This window comes from Macrotis lagotis, chromosome X (genome assembly GCF_037893015.1).
Source record: "Macrotis lagotis isolate mMagLag1 chromosome X, bilby.v1.9.chrom.fasta, whole genome shotgun sequence".
Classification (NCBI taxonomy): domain Eukaryota; kingdom Metazoa; phylum Chordata; class Mammalia; order Peramelemorphia; family Peramelidae; genus Macrotis; species Macrotis lagotis.
In genome coordinates this window covers 373,131,440-373,147,248 of record NC_133666.1, presented here as the reverse complement: position 1 = coordinate 373,147,248, position 15,809 = coordinate 373,131,440, and positions in this window count along the sequence as shown.

Sequence of the window (15,809 nt, the reverse complement as noted above, 5' to 3'; positions counted from 1 at the left end):
GGACCGAAATAATCCAAAATGATAATATAAATAAATCTCTAATAATGTAGTGCATTCAATAAATATTATAATTTGTATATATTTGGATATCTAGTACAAAGAAAGGTATGGTATGAGGAAGTACAGTACAGTAAGAATCTTTTAAAAGATTCTATATCAATGATACTCCTTTTGATATATCAATGACCACTATACAAATAACAGAAACATGGCAGTAACCATGCCACTCATTTCTATCATGTGCAAGCTATCACTAAAGAAAATACTATGAAGTTGATGCAATTTATTTTTAGATCCCTCTATTTTCCTCCCTCACCAACATTGTCCTGTACCCTACTTCTCTTTAGTCTTTCCATATTTGCCTTTATTTCTTCTGCTGAATCATAATGCTATTTTTCTAGCTCCATTCTGTCCTCTCAGGGAAAAATGAACTAATAAATATATTTAGAAGGATTTTTATATATTTTTTTACATTTTTATACATGTGCTTTATATATTTTCTTTCTCTTTTTAATTTTAAATCATGCAAGTTGAGAACAGAAATTACTAACAGAACCTACCATAAAGACTAGTGCATTGTAGACCTTGTTTTTCTTTTTTTAATTTAATTTTTCAATCATATCTAAACCGAGAGTTTTTAAGATTCACTTTTTTAATTTGTTTGTCACAAGGCAATGGGGTTAAGTGACCTGCCCAAGGTCACACAGCTAAGCAAGTATCTAGTGTCTGAGGCAATATATGAACTCAGGTCCTCTGATTCCGAGGTCAGTGGTCTATCCATTCTATCTACTGTGCTCTATCCATTGTACCACTTAGCTGCTCCCCAAGATTCACTTATGCAAAATTTCCTTCCTCCTACTTTCCATCCCCCTTCACTAAAATAGCAAGCAGTCTAATATATGTAATTCATGTAAAATTATATTAAACATATTTTTCATATTAGTCATACTATGAAAAGAGGATCGGAATAAAAGAGGAAAATCTCAAAAAAGAAAAATAAGGAACCAAATTTGAAAAAAATAGTAAAAGTGAACTTAATATGCTTTGATTTGCATTTGACCATAGTAATACTGAGAAGAGCCAAGTCTTTCTCAGTTCACCATCACTCATGTTGCTGTTTCATTGTACAATCTCCTCATTCTGCTCACTACACTCAGCATCAGTTCAAGTATTCCATGATATTCATATAACCCATTTGCTCAGTCATTTCTCAATTGATGGTCAATTCTAGTCACAACAAAAAAGCACTGTTATGAATATTTTTGTACATGTGAATCTTTTTATGATCTCTTTATAATAGTAATAGTATTGCTAGATCAAAGGGTATGTAAGGTTTGGCTATCCTTTGTGCAATTGCTTTCTATAATGATTGAATAAGTTCATGACTCCAGCAACATTCCTTCAGTGTCACAGTTTCCCCACATGTACTCTAATATTCATCATTTCACATTTATGTCACAGTAGTCAATATTAAAATTGTGAGATGGTATCTTGGAGAAGTTTTAATTTACATTTTTCTAATTATTAGTGACACATGGATTTTTCATATTACTATATGATATTATCTTTCTTTCCCCTAAAAACTAACTGTTCATACTCTTTGACCATTTCTCAGTTGGGTAATGATGTGTATTGTTATTACTTTTTCTCAATTTTCCGTATAGTTTAAAATGGGCCTTTTCTCAGAAAGCCTCAGAAATACTCTCTGCAAAAATTAGTGCCTAGCTTTCTATATTCTTTCTAATCTTAGTTACATTTCATTTGTTTGTGTGAAAACTTGTTGATTTAATTTACTCAAAATTATCCATTTTGCTTTATATAAAATTCTCTTTCATCTCTGGAATTAAATACTTCTCTTCTTCATAGATCTGATAGATAAATGATTCCTTGCTTCTCTAACCAGTTATGGCATCACCTTTTCTGTATAAATACTCCCATTTTAACCTTCTCTTTGTAGAAGGTGTGAAAAGATGGTCTATACTTAGTTTCATCACATATTTTCTTTTTATTAATTCCCCTGATATTCTTGATCTTTATTTTTCCCAGATAAATTTTGTTATTTTTTCTAGTTCTATAAAATAATGTTTTGTTAGTTTGTTTGGCATGGCAGTGAATAAGTAGATAAAAGTTAGATGGAATTGTCACTGGCATTATATTAGCTCAGGCTACCATGAGTAGTTGTTATTTTTCTCATTGTTTAGACCTGGCATTTTGTAATTATATTGATATATTTTTTCATATTTTATATATTTTAAATAATTTAAATTTTATGTACTTATATTGCATGAATGTTCTCTTTATATCTCTTGTTGCTGGACTTTGTTGGTGATATATCAAAGTTTAAAATGCCAAGAAGGTTACAATCTAATCTACAGAGAAGGCCACCCAAATCAAACCTGGACATGACTTTTCATGCCATTGTAACTATGTAGCTAAATTTTATGGTGTGGATTAAGTCTAATGAGGATGATTTTCAAGAACAAGATGAAACATATATAGTCATACATAAGTTCACTGAACAGAGAATGAAAATATCTAATTCTGTTGACTGATTAAAGACACTAAAAACACTATAATTACCTGAATTTTTCAGTATTCTTCTCATGAGAAGATATTAGATTCATTAAAATTTCTTAAATAATAGTCTATTAGAGAAATTATGATTATCTGATATTTGCTAAGTTCGCTAAATGAAAAGCACAAAAGAGTAATAAATGATACAGTCATAGACATAAAATTATATTATTATGCTAAATAAGCAAAATTAGTAATATATATATATAGAAAAAAATTAGAGGATCTCCATTTGAATTTTTCTATTCATTAGCACACATCATTTTAATTTGATTAATAGTATACTTCCCTTATGATGAATGAGATACGTTTCTATTTTCATTCACGAAAAGAAACACAAAGTTGGTAATGGGGTATGAGAATGAAATGGCAAAATTCAGTAAAAATTTCAGATTGTAACTTGACTCAAAATATTATCTTTTTTCTTTTCCATCTACTTGAGTATTTATTCAATTCAATTCAACACATCCTTATTGAACTTTCCTCTGTGCAAAGCAATATTCTAGTAGTTAAAGAGAACTAAATGATATATAAATTTGCTTTTTGTGAATAGCAAGCTTGTGTTTGACTAGAAAGGAATAAAAACTATACAATAACATAGAAAAATGGAATATTAAAATGCTTAGGCAGGAAACAAAAAATAAATGACACTTCAAAAGAAGAAGGAATGATAAAGATTTTAAGGTTATAGAACTGATCAAAATGAATCAGGGGTGCGCTGCCATCAAATCACCCCCCCTTAGACTAGAACTAGAACAAAATATAAAATTAAAATATAATACCTCAATAGTACTGTTCAATGGGGAGAATACCTGCACTGAAGTCCAGAGAACTTGAACTTGAATTCAAATTCAACCTCAGACATTAGCTCTGTGACCTTAGATAAGTCACTTAACCCTGAATGTCTCATATTCAGGTCTATCTCCAGTCATCTGATTCCAATCTACACAGTTATAGAGGAGAAATTGAGGCCAGTGTCTTAGCACAGAACTTCCTTCACTCAAATTCAATTTATATACTTGTCATGGCTACACCAGTATTCTTCAAGAACAAAGAGCAAATATCATATTTAAGCATAATTTTACAAAATATCAAACATAGGATGACTTCTGATGTATTGGTAAATTGATGAAAAACCTGGGTTCTTAAAGATATTGCCACAGAAATACAAATTTTTAAAAATCCTGTCAAACCAGAAATGCCAATATACATACATTCATACATACATATACATACATACAAACATGCACATATATATATATATATATATTTATAATAGTGTCTGTGTGTGTGAATAAATATCCAGATATTAAAATACACTACTAATGAACTGATTTTCCCCCATTGGTAACTCAAGGAAACTAACTTAAGTAGACATCATCTGCATGTGATGAAACAACAACATAGAAATCATGAATCTTTCAAAGAAGTAAATTAATTAATTAGTAAATCATATTTTCTTCTTATTTCTGTTTTCTATTTTATTAGGAAGACAATTTGATTTCAGAATTCTGATTCATTTCACTGGACTTGGCTTTCTCTCTCAGTTTCTATCATAATAGAACAATGGAGTGATAATAGTAAAGCTGGCTACCTGAAAGTCTTCACATTGATGGATGCACTGACCTTGATACATATGTTCATAAAAGTTCACCTATGCAAGTCAACATTATTCCTCAGAAGGAGAAATGGTGCAATAAGCTTGAGAATGTATAATTTATTCAATTCCCCATGTCTTGTCAATTTGATATTTTCAGCTAATTTGGGGAATGTAGATGAGGGATTTCATTAGCTGATGGGATTTACTTAATTTCCATTTTAATTTGACATCACTTCCCAAAGGTCTTTGAGAAATGGGATTAGTTTTTAATTGAAAATGAGTTTATATAGGAGCAACTGAATTGAGGAAGGGAAACTGGAGCTATAGAAAGGTATAAAAGAGTTTTGAGGCTCATGGATTCAATTGAATCCCATCACAAATTTCCTCATAAATGTTTTAACAGAATATTGTGGTTCAAGGATCAGCAGGGAAAATACTTGAAAATTTCAGTATGCACCCTCTTAGAAATTCTAACATTTTCAAAAAGCACTCATGCAATTTTTTTCCTCAGCCCAATCCAAAAATAATAATAATAATAATAATAATAATAATAATAATAATGATAATAATAATAATAATAAAACATTAATGTCAATAAAATACTTAAGTTTAATCACCATTTCCCACAAACAATACTTAAATGCATCTGGAAAAGAGAATTCTTTAGGCAAGGATATGATATAGAAAATCTGACAAATTAATTTTAAAGTTTTAGGATAGAATTCACTGCTGGAAAATACATTTTTTATTTTTGGAAATATATTAGGTTCTAATCATTACCTGGCAAGTAGGTAGATATGTGTTTGTATTTATATATGTATACGTGTATGTGTATGTGAACTTATTGATACATAGATGTGTGTTTTTATGTGTGTTGCATGTGTGCATATGAATATATGCATATACATTCACACATATGTATTTGTGCACATTTATATTATGAATCTATGTATATGTCTTGGATAAAAGCCATAGAATAGATATAAATTTCTTAACTGTATATCTGCTGTAAAGTACTAGGAGCACTTCCATTTTTATTTTAGGGAGTAGTAACCTTTTCTCCTTTGGATGGCACAGTGGGTGCTGCACTGACCCTGAAGTAAAGAGACTACTGAGTTCAAATCTGTCCCCCCACACTTACTGACTGTTAACCTTAGACATATAACTTATCCCTAATTATCTCACATCTAGACCCATCTCCAGTAGTTCTGATTCCTATCTGGCCACTGGAACCAGATGTCTCTGGAGGAAAAAGTGAGGCTTCTGACTTCATACAGAACATGCTTCACTCGAATCTAATTCACATACATGATATGGCATCACCTCCATGATGTCATGGTCTTCCCCAAGGACAAACATAATCATATGTATATGCATGTATCTACATGAATACACAAATACACACATATATATATATATATATATGTGTGTGTGTGTGTGTGTGTGTTTACACAAAAGAATTACAACATGTCTTACAAGTAGTTTTCCATACTTACCATGCTGTGCCAAAATATACCACTGTTCCTTAACTCTGACTGCTACCCATCTACCTGCCTCCACTCAGTTAACTAGGTTAAGAGCACACAAGCCCCTGGAGGCAGAAAATTGCTTGAAGTTCTCTCAAAAGTTAGAATTTCCTTAAAATAAAGCTGAAAAGTGTGTGCACGTTTTTGTTTCTTTGTGTGTGTGTGTGTGTGTGTGTGTGTGTGTGTGTGTGTGTGTGTGTACGAGACTTATTTTTCCTTGAGGGCAGGGAAGGTGGAGAAGGACATGGTAGTGATCCATGAGTTTTCAAATAATTTTTATTGGTATTACAAAGATGGAATTTTAGCAAAACCTCAGTGAATCTTAAAATGATTCTATTGAAGCTACAAGAAAAAAAAATGATGCTACACAACAGAGAAAATATTCAGTTTACAACTTAAAATAATGTTTTTGCCCATTACTGAAACTATACTTATAGTTTTTTTTTTTGGATTTTTTGTTCTGTCCTTTTATTGAATACCTCCAAAAATTGAATACTGTGTATGTCATATGACCATATCAACATATGCTTTTATCAGTCATTTGCTGTATTACTATATTGCTTTTTCAGAGTATTATGTTGATGTTCTTGCTAGTCAGTTGTCAAAACTGTGATACCAAAATTCATCTGAATTGCAATCTTGATGGAGTAATGCTAGTGCAAAAATTAAGATCTCTTTTTGATCTCACTAAAATTACAGGAATCATAAATAGCCCCTGGGGAGCATCTGGTTCTAAAATAGGTATAATGCTGCTATCTACTAACAGAAAATTTGCTTAGCAAGTTTACCTTTCAATACGTTCAATGGTGAGTTGGAAAGAAAAGACTAGGTGTCGACATAGAGGTCAGTACTAGATAATGAGATTTGAGAATCATCAACATAGAAATCATAATTGATTACAGGGCTCTGATGAACTCATCAAGTGAGAAAATATAAAGGGAGAAACATATTCCTTTGTGACTACTAAAGTTATCATTTTGGAAACTAGTATAATTTTTTAAAAAATATTATATAAAATGTATTTTGTATGTCATTGTAAGCATATTTTAAAAAGATTTATTGTGCCACTGAATTTAATATATCATAATAGCATGATAAACTATTACTGAACAGATGATGTACAAGTATTAAATCTTTTTTCACTTTTCATCTCTCTGAAGTCATTCAATTAAACTGTTCTCACTCTTTTTTTTCTTTTTTGCAATCAGGACATAGAAGGAAAAAAAATCCTTCTGGCTTTGTGCCCTTATCCCAGATCTATCTCTCTATTATGTACTAATTTCGCTATAATTTTAGGTAATTTGCTTTCCCTCTGGAACTCATTTTGTCCATTGCTCAAGTTCCAATATTCTGTTTTTTCTATTTTAAAATGTTTAGCAAAATTAAAAGAAAGTTAAACCTATTTTCCCTGAGTAAGCATCTATTAATATAGAATTGCTGTTGAAAATTTTTAATTAAATTTTTCATGTCTTGATTATACATCATTTCCTCCATTTGTACAATGGAGGTCAAATAGTATCTACCTCCAAGTGTTGTTGAAAGAATCAAATAACATAATGTTGCAAAGTGCTTACTGTAGTATTTAAAAGGAAATATAAAAAAATTTAATTATTATTTGCTTTTCATCTACTACCTTTTAAGAAAGAAAATAATATATAAATTCTAAAAGATGGCTGGAAAAGTTAGTTACTTTTATATTATTGATCACTTTATGAAAAGTGATAGGTAATTGTTATATTTAATAATATAATTAAAAGAAGGGCAGTTGATTTGCAGGTCAAAAAATTGAAAGCTATTGCCAATAGCTTCTATCACACCTAAAGAAGAAAGAATAAGTAAATAGGATACGAAACCGTGGAAAGTCTGACAAAAATAATTTTTCATTTAGTAGATAGAATGGTCATTTTTAGTGATGCAACTAAATTGAATTATGTGCTTTGTATAGAAGGAGATCCAAAGAGCTAGGTCTCTATGTCAGAGAAGAGCAACCCTAAAGAATCTTGCCACCTAAATGAATTTTTCTTGATATATCTATGTTATCAAATATTGTGCATGTATCCAGGGAAAATTTCATTAATTGGGCTCGGCTGTTAGGTGTCTAGAGTGTTATACACAAAATGCTTCAGAGACTTGAGCAGTAATTGTTCTGTCTTACAAAGCTAGAAATAGCTTCATCTTTAACATTTTCCTAGACTTTCCCTGGTAGTTAATAAATGTTTATGCCATAGATCCCAAAGATCAATAGCAACAGAATGATGGCAGGCACAAATAATTAAAGCCAAATGAACTCAACCAGTATAGTTTAGGTAAAAAAATTGGTCAGTGAGGAAAAAAAATGAGTATTAGAAGATGTTGAACAAAAAATGATGAGGCACATAGCCATTATGTGATGTCTGAATAAAGAGAAAGTTGAGATAAGAAAAAAAAGTTGGATTATTTTAAAAATTACTTTTTTAGGGACAATTAGTTGGTGGAGTGGATATAGCAGTGGTACTGGAGTCAGGAGAACCTGAATTCACATCTGGCCTCAGATGCTTGATATATATCTGATTGTGGGTAAGACACACCCCCCCCATTCCCTTGGGGGAAAAACGACTTTTTTTTTGTTTGACTTACATTATTGGCCTGTTCTTTAAATGGAAATCACACCAGCAAATAACTAGAGTAGCATTAAATATTTGATAAAAATTTAGAAAGCCTCATAAAAATAAGAAAATTTCAGAAAAAAATATGTCCCTTAGAAATCTCTAAAGCCATGTACCTTAAAATAATGGTTAGTACTTAGAGTTGACAGAAATTATTCCAAAAAACTGAGGATCTCAAGTTCAATAAGTACTGAGAGCAAAAGAATTAATCAAATGACCTGTGGAAATTAACAACATAATCTTCCAAGTGTCAGGTAGGTACTTAATAATGTATCTTCATTTAAAGGGAAAAGATAGAGGTTTTAGATTAATCTTGTCCTTTTCTGTAGCTAATTAGACATAGAGCACTTCAAGAAAAGAATATTTTGATGTTTGGGGAAGGGAGAATCCTAGAGGACTTTAGGATATTTATATTAGTTTAGTTTGAATGTGACACATAAGGAAGGACTGAACTATTATCATTTCAAGCATGGAGAATGTGTCAGGCTCTTCACTCAGAGATTAAAATTTGACATTTGAGAGGAAATTCAATTATTGTATTCTCTCTTCAGTCATTTTTGCCTTTCCATGAGAATTAGTCAGTTTTGTTAAGACACTATAATTGGCATTCATCCTCATTATCACAATAATTAGAATAATGCTAATATATTCAAAGCATTTTAAAGTTTGTAAATTGTTTTATATGTTCCCTCATTTGATTCTCACAATAATATCTAAAGGAGGTGCTATTATTAATATTATAATTATCGATTTGCAATAAGGCTCTTTGGTGAAGCTACCATTGCTGCAGTCCCCTGCAGGCAGCAGTGCTTTTCCTCCTTCTGATTCACCACTGTTCACTCCCACTGATGAATTAGTAGGTCAGGAAGATGCTCCACTGCCAAGGCAATCAGACACCGACAAGACACGCTTGGAGTCTAAAGTGGACATTCACCTGACTCGTATCACCTTCACCAGCAGCAATGTGAAGTCACTGGAGAGAAAGTGTGTGCTGATCTAGTTAAAGGAACCAAAGAATAATACGTGAAAGTGAAGGGATCTGTTAGAATACTCACTAAGGAACTTCGCATCACAACTAGAAAAACTCCTTGGGGTGCATGTTCAAAGACATGTGATCAGTTTCAGATGAGAATCCACAAATGCCTTATTGATTTTCACAGCTCTTCTAAAATTATTATGCAGATCACATCTATCAGCATTGAACCAAGTGTAGAAGTTGAAGTCATCATTGCACATGCCTAATCAATTATGTCTTTTAATAAATTGATTGAAACTAAAAAAATTATAATAAGAAAATGATAGTTTAGAAGACTTATTCAAGATCCTATAGCTAATAAGTTTCTAAGAGATGATTGGATCCATTTATTTTCCAATTCCTAGAGTTATATCCTACATCCACTGAACTGAAATATTACAGAGATGGGGGAAAATGCTAATTGTAAGACCTGTGTTTTTTGCTATTATGAGGGATTTCTAGATAATGATAAATCTTTTATCTACTTAGATTAATAACCTTATTTATTTATTCATTCATTCATTCATTTATTTTGCAATTTATAATGCTTGAGTTGCCTGATCCTCTTTTCAGGACAGGTTTCTCTGTTCTCTCTAATTGTCTCTGCTTTTCTTTCTCTATCTAATTTAGTCTCTATTTTTTTATTTGTTTATGTCTGCCTCTGGCTATTTCCTTTACATCAGCTATAAATTAGTACTGCTTGACAAGGATGTATACTAAAAAATGAGCAAGTAGTTTCAGCTCCTTCTGTATTGTCCATTAATATTTTTCATTCTTAATGAAGAGAATTGATATCAAATAACCTTGTAAAATGAAGAGCTAAATTCTAAAGAGTGTTAAGTTCCAAAGGACATGAGTATTCGTTTTGTTCTTTCTTAAACTTTAGTCCATGACATTGGGCATCATTGAAACTTAATCAGGGGAGTCTAGTGGACAAAGTCTGCTGGGTTTAGGCTTAATTCAAGCCTTTCATTTAATATGTTATATTTCAAAGCATATGCATGACTAATAATTTCCATAGAATCCAGCTTTCAAAGTCAGCTCTCTCCTCCAATTTAATTATTCCTAAATCATCTTATCATAGTAATTGATTATATATTTATATACACTCATGTATATGTGTGTTGGTGCATGTAATTTGTTTATTAATTAGAAGGATTAAAATAATTCTTAATTATTGGCTTAAATGTTTTCTAGTATTTCATGAATTACTAGGAAATTATTTTATCTTTATCCTCTCTGATGCAATAATAAATAATAAATAATAGCATATATTTTTAAAAAAGATATAATAGCAATGACTCAGATAGTTTTGTGCCATTCAAAAAAATCTATAAGCATGTATATAGAAATAGCTAAAGTTCAAAAAGTTATATAAAAACATCCCAAATTATCAACAACAGTTTATTATTAAGTAATTATTGAACAAGCTGTTAAAAATTGTCATAACATTTACAATATATGTAATGTTTATTACAGTGCATTGATTAAGTTCCATTTCTATCTACATTATATTTCAAACATTTAAAACCATTTTTTCAACTTAGAAACTACCACTTTTGTTGAGGTTCTTCATTTATGTTTATCTAGGTTTTTAAAATGATCTAATTATTCTCCCTGACACAAAATATCTCCCCATTTCTATCTAATCTTCCTATGTATGTTTTAAAATAATTTTCTATTCTATAGTATGTCATTCCCCTATTAAGCTAAATTTCAATGATTTTCTGTTGTCCATTCTTAAGTATAATTTTTGCTTTTTTATTTCTTTTTAATTTAAGTTTTATGAAATAAAATATACAATAAAAAGGTAATTGCATATGGACCTGTGAATCTTCTAGGAGCATCTTGCTATTCCTTCTAAATATACAACAAAATTATAAGTAAATTCTTTTTTATATTTTTATTTTCTTCCCTCCCCTTATTCTCTCTAGAGAGAGCTACCATTAAACACAAATATGTATTTTTGATTAAGTGCATGCATTCATGCATAAATGTATATGTATTGGGTTTACATGTATGTATTAGGCACACACACACACACACACACACACACACACATATATATATATATACATCTGTCTATGTATCCACACAGATACACTGCCGGTGTGTGTGTATATATATATATATATATATATATATATATATATATATATATATATACACATATATATATGTATATATGTATATATATGTATTATATATATATATAATTATTCTTTTCATCCTTCTATTAATCACTTCTTTTTTCTATGTATGCAATATCTTCTTCATATTCCCTTTACAGTTAATTTGGGATGTTATAATAATAAAAATTATATTGCTTTTGTTAAAAAAAACTGTGGCTGCTACTAGTTTCATTGCGCTCTTGTTCTATTCATTTGCCCTTTATTATTTCATGTAAATCTTTGCATTTTTGCCCCAAATCATTCAGCTTATCATTACCTTATACCATAACTTGTTCAGTCATTCTTTAATTAATAGGCAATCCTGAAATTTCCAGTTCTTTATCATTACAAATAGATTTGCAATAAATACTTTAGAACATATATGTTCTTTTCCTTTTCCCCTACTAATTTTTGGAAGTGACTAAATAGTAGTGTTGCAAGGTCAGAGGGTATAGATAACTTAAAATCTCTTTTAGTCCAAATCCAAATTATACTCCAAAATGCTTGAATTAGTTGACAATTTCACTAAAAATGACTTAATGTCCCAGTTTTTCCAACATTTGCCACTTTCTTCTTTTATCGTTTTACCAATCTAATAGGTGCAAAGTGAAGATCTCAAGGTTATTTTAGCCTTGATTTCTCTCATAAATAATGATTTGAATTATTTTGCGATATGACTACAGATTTCTTTTTTTCTTTGTTGGAAGAATATCTGCCAATATTCTTTGACATTTATCAATTGTGAAATGATTCATATTCTTATAGGTCTGGCAAACTTTTTATATATTTGATATATGAGAACATAATATGATATAATATAATATGATATAATAATATAAATAATATAAATAATATAAATAATATAATATAATATAATATGATATGATATGATATGATATAATATGATATGATATGATATAATATAATATAATATAATATGTATAATTTCCCCCAATTCCCTTCAGATGGTACTTATATTTTAAAAAATTATTGCAAAGATTTTAATTTAATGTAATCAATATCATTCATTTTATGCCTAATTTGCTTTCCAGTCTCTTGGCTATTCATTAATTGTGCAGCTCTTCATTAGTCTGAAAAGTAATATGCTCCCTTTTCTATATTTCTTATAAAACCTTTCTTTACATTTAGGTTATGTATCCATTTTAACTTTATTTTGAAAACCAGTGTTAGATATTGATATATGCCTAGTTTCTTCCATATTGTTTTTCAGTCTCACCAACAATTTTATTTTAGCAAATAATGAATTCTTATCTTGAAATCTTTAGTTTTTAATGTTTATCAAATAAGTTTATTTGCTTATTTTCTATTGTAACTGTTATAGTTCCATTTCTACCTACATTATATTTCTACCCTGGTCATTGATCTACCTTTCTTTATCTTAGCTAGTACAGATAGTTTTGATAATTACTGACTTATAGTAAATTTTAAAATCTCATTCCAGACCTCCTTCCATTATTCACTTTTTCAATTTTCCTTTAAAATTCTTGAATTCTGGTTTTTTAAAATGAATTTTTATTATTCTCTAACTTAGAAAATTATTTTTGGCAATTTATCTATAATGTTGAATATATAGATGCATTTAGGAATTTTTTTGTTTGTAATCATATTGGCTGTCTACAAATTAAAGTTCTTTGAAATTTATAACAATATCATATCATCTGTAAAAAGCAAAAAAGATTGATTTATTTCCTCATTCTGTATTCTTATTCCTTCAGTTTATTTTTCCTTCTCTTCTTGCTATCTCTAGGGTTTCAAATACAGTATTAAACAATATTGGTGATGGGGGCATCTTTTTTTATAACAGATCATACAAATCAAGGCTGAAGTTTATCCTAAATGCAAATAACTGTTTCTATTTGTAAAATTATTTGTACCAAAACTTTCAATTATTTTCAACAGAATTCAGTGTTAGACTTTGTCAAAAATATTGTTTATCTACCTTGTTTTTGAAGAATTGTATAAACTCCAAGCCTACAACCTAATATTTAAGAAATTTTACTTAAATTTCCCAATTCTAATCTCATAAATCCAGTCAAAAATGAACTTTTCTTTGATCATCATACACAACACTTCATCTATGGTCTCCATATTTTTTCTGTTTGTGATCATGAAATGCCCTCTTACACAACTTCCTCAATTCAGCCTACAATTCTTATCTTCCTTAAAAATATATCTTGAATGCCCCCCTTCAATAAACACACTCTCCTTCTAAATAAATTGTATTCAAGTAGCTCATATTCATTTATTATCCCCTTTATATTTATCCTGAATATGGACTTTTACACGTTTGCTATGATTCTCAAACAAGAAGTAAGTTCTTTAAGTATTTGCTTTATTTCATTCTGTCTTTGTATCCTCAGCACCAAATAGCACTGGACAAAGTAGTTGCTTAATTGATGGCTATTGATTGACTGTTTATTGAAAATATACAAAGAATACTTAAGTGTAAGAGAAAGCAAATGTAACTTGTTAAGTATTTAATGTCCATGTGAGCATTTATTCAGTCTTTATAACAAATTCCCATTGCAAGAATGTTTAAACATAAATGAAGAAGTGAACAAAAGAAATAAAATTTATTATGGAAGTTGCTCATGAACAATAGAGGTTTGTCCTTGGATTTATTTTCTAAATAGAAATTTTAAATTGAACTATGTATGTATTTCAAGGTAAAGAGAGAATTAAACCAAATTATTATTAATCACTTATCTTTCATAGATAATATTAAGTTATGGGTCTACATCTACCGAAATAAAGACACACACACACACACACACACACACACACACACTAACTGATCTTTAAATCTCATGGATCTTTACTCCCATAGAGAATACCATTGGACTCAGTATTAGGAAAATTATTCCTGAGTGCCACAGGAAAAATGAAGGATAGAGATTTTGGAGATTTCAAGCTCAAATTCAAAGGCCTAGTTGAACTGCGATGAAAGATAACAAAATAAAACCTTCTCTCTAGAGGACACTTTAAGTAAAATCTATCAGTGAAAAAATTTGGGATGAATACGCTGAGATGTATTGACATCATAAAATCTAAATTCAAAGGTAAGAATTTGTGTAAAGCAATTAATTCTTCAAATATTTGTATTAATATGCAATTCTAAAAGTGGAATCATAATATTTCAAAGTGACATAACAAAATCTCATACAATATTTCCAAAGCTTAGTACACTATTACTTTAATATAACTAAAGAAACATTCACACTTCAAAAGAGAAAAAGAAAACACACACACACACACACACACACACACACACACACACACACACACATACACACATATATTGGCAGGAGCTGGCTTGCTGCCCTCAGAAATAAGGTGCATCGGAGTCCTTGGGAACTGGACATTCCACCCCACAGACCAAGGGCACTAGACACAGCTGTGCTTTACCACCTTTCCCCTAACGTACCCCCTTAACCTGTAACACAAGATGCTGCAAGTAACCTACTTGTGCACCACCCCCAATTACTCATTATTCTTTGTTCTGTACCGGAAGATGTAACAGTATATATATGTAGAAGCTAAGCAGTAATAAAATTGAGCTGGAGGCATAAGGCAGTGGTGGCTTGCCTCCTTATTCTCAGCTCCCCTCTGGGAGGGGGGTCGTCGCTGTGGACCCCAAGGTGAAGCAAGCCACAACACATATGCTCAGAGTTTATAATAAAGATGCTAAATAAAAGCTACAGAAATAATTTTGGAAGAAAAAAATCAGCAACAATATTTCAATAGGCAGTAATAGAGGTGGGCACCAAATAAATAGTGCTAAACGCAAATGAAAATGGTTTACTTTTTTAAACAAAATTTGCTCTTTATGTTTATTTTTTCCCAAAACATATGCAAAACAATTTTCAACATTAACTTCCAAATTTGTGTTCCCAATTCTCTTCCTTCCTTCCACTCAACTCCCCCCCATTGGGAAAAAGAATTTTCATGGTGGAGGTTAAAAATGGGTAGACATGAAAAAACATTTCTACTTTAGTCTCAAACACAGACACAGACATATACATATATATATATATATATATATATATATATATATATATATATACATACACACAGATAAAACTCAAGAAACATAAAGTGAGGGGGAAAGTATGCTTTGTCTGTATTCAGACACCTTCAACTCTGTTTTTGTAATGGAGAGCATTCTTTATCTTAAGTTCAACAGAGCACTTGCTTCAATAATTTTCCCACTGTTGCTAATGCTAGTTGCCTTTCCCTCAAACCTATTCCCCCCATCCA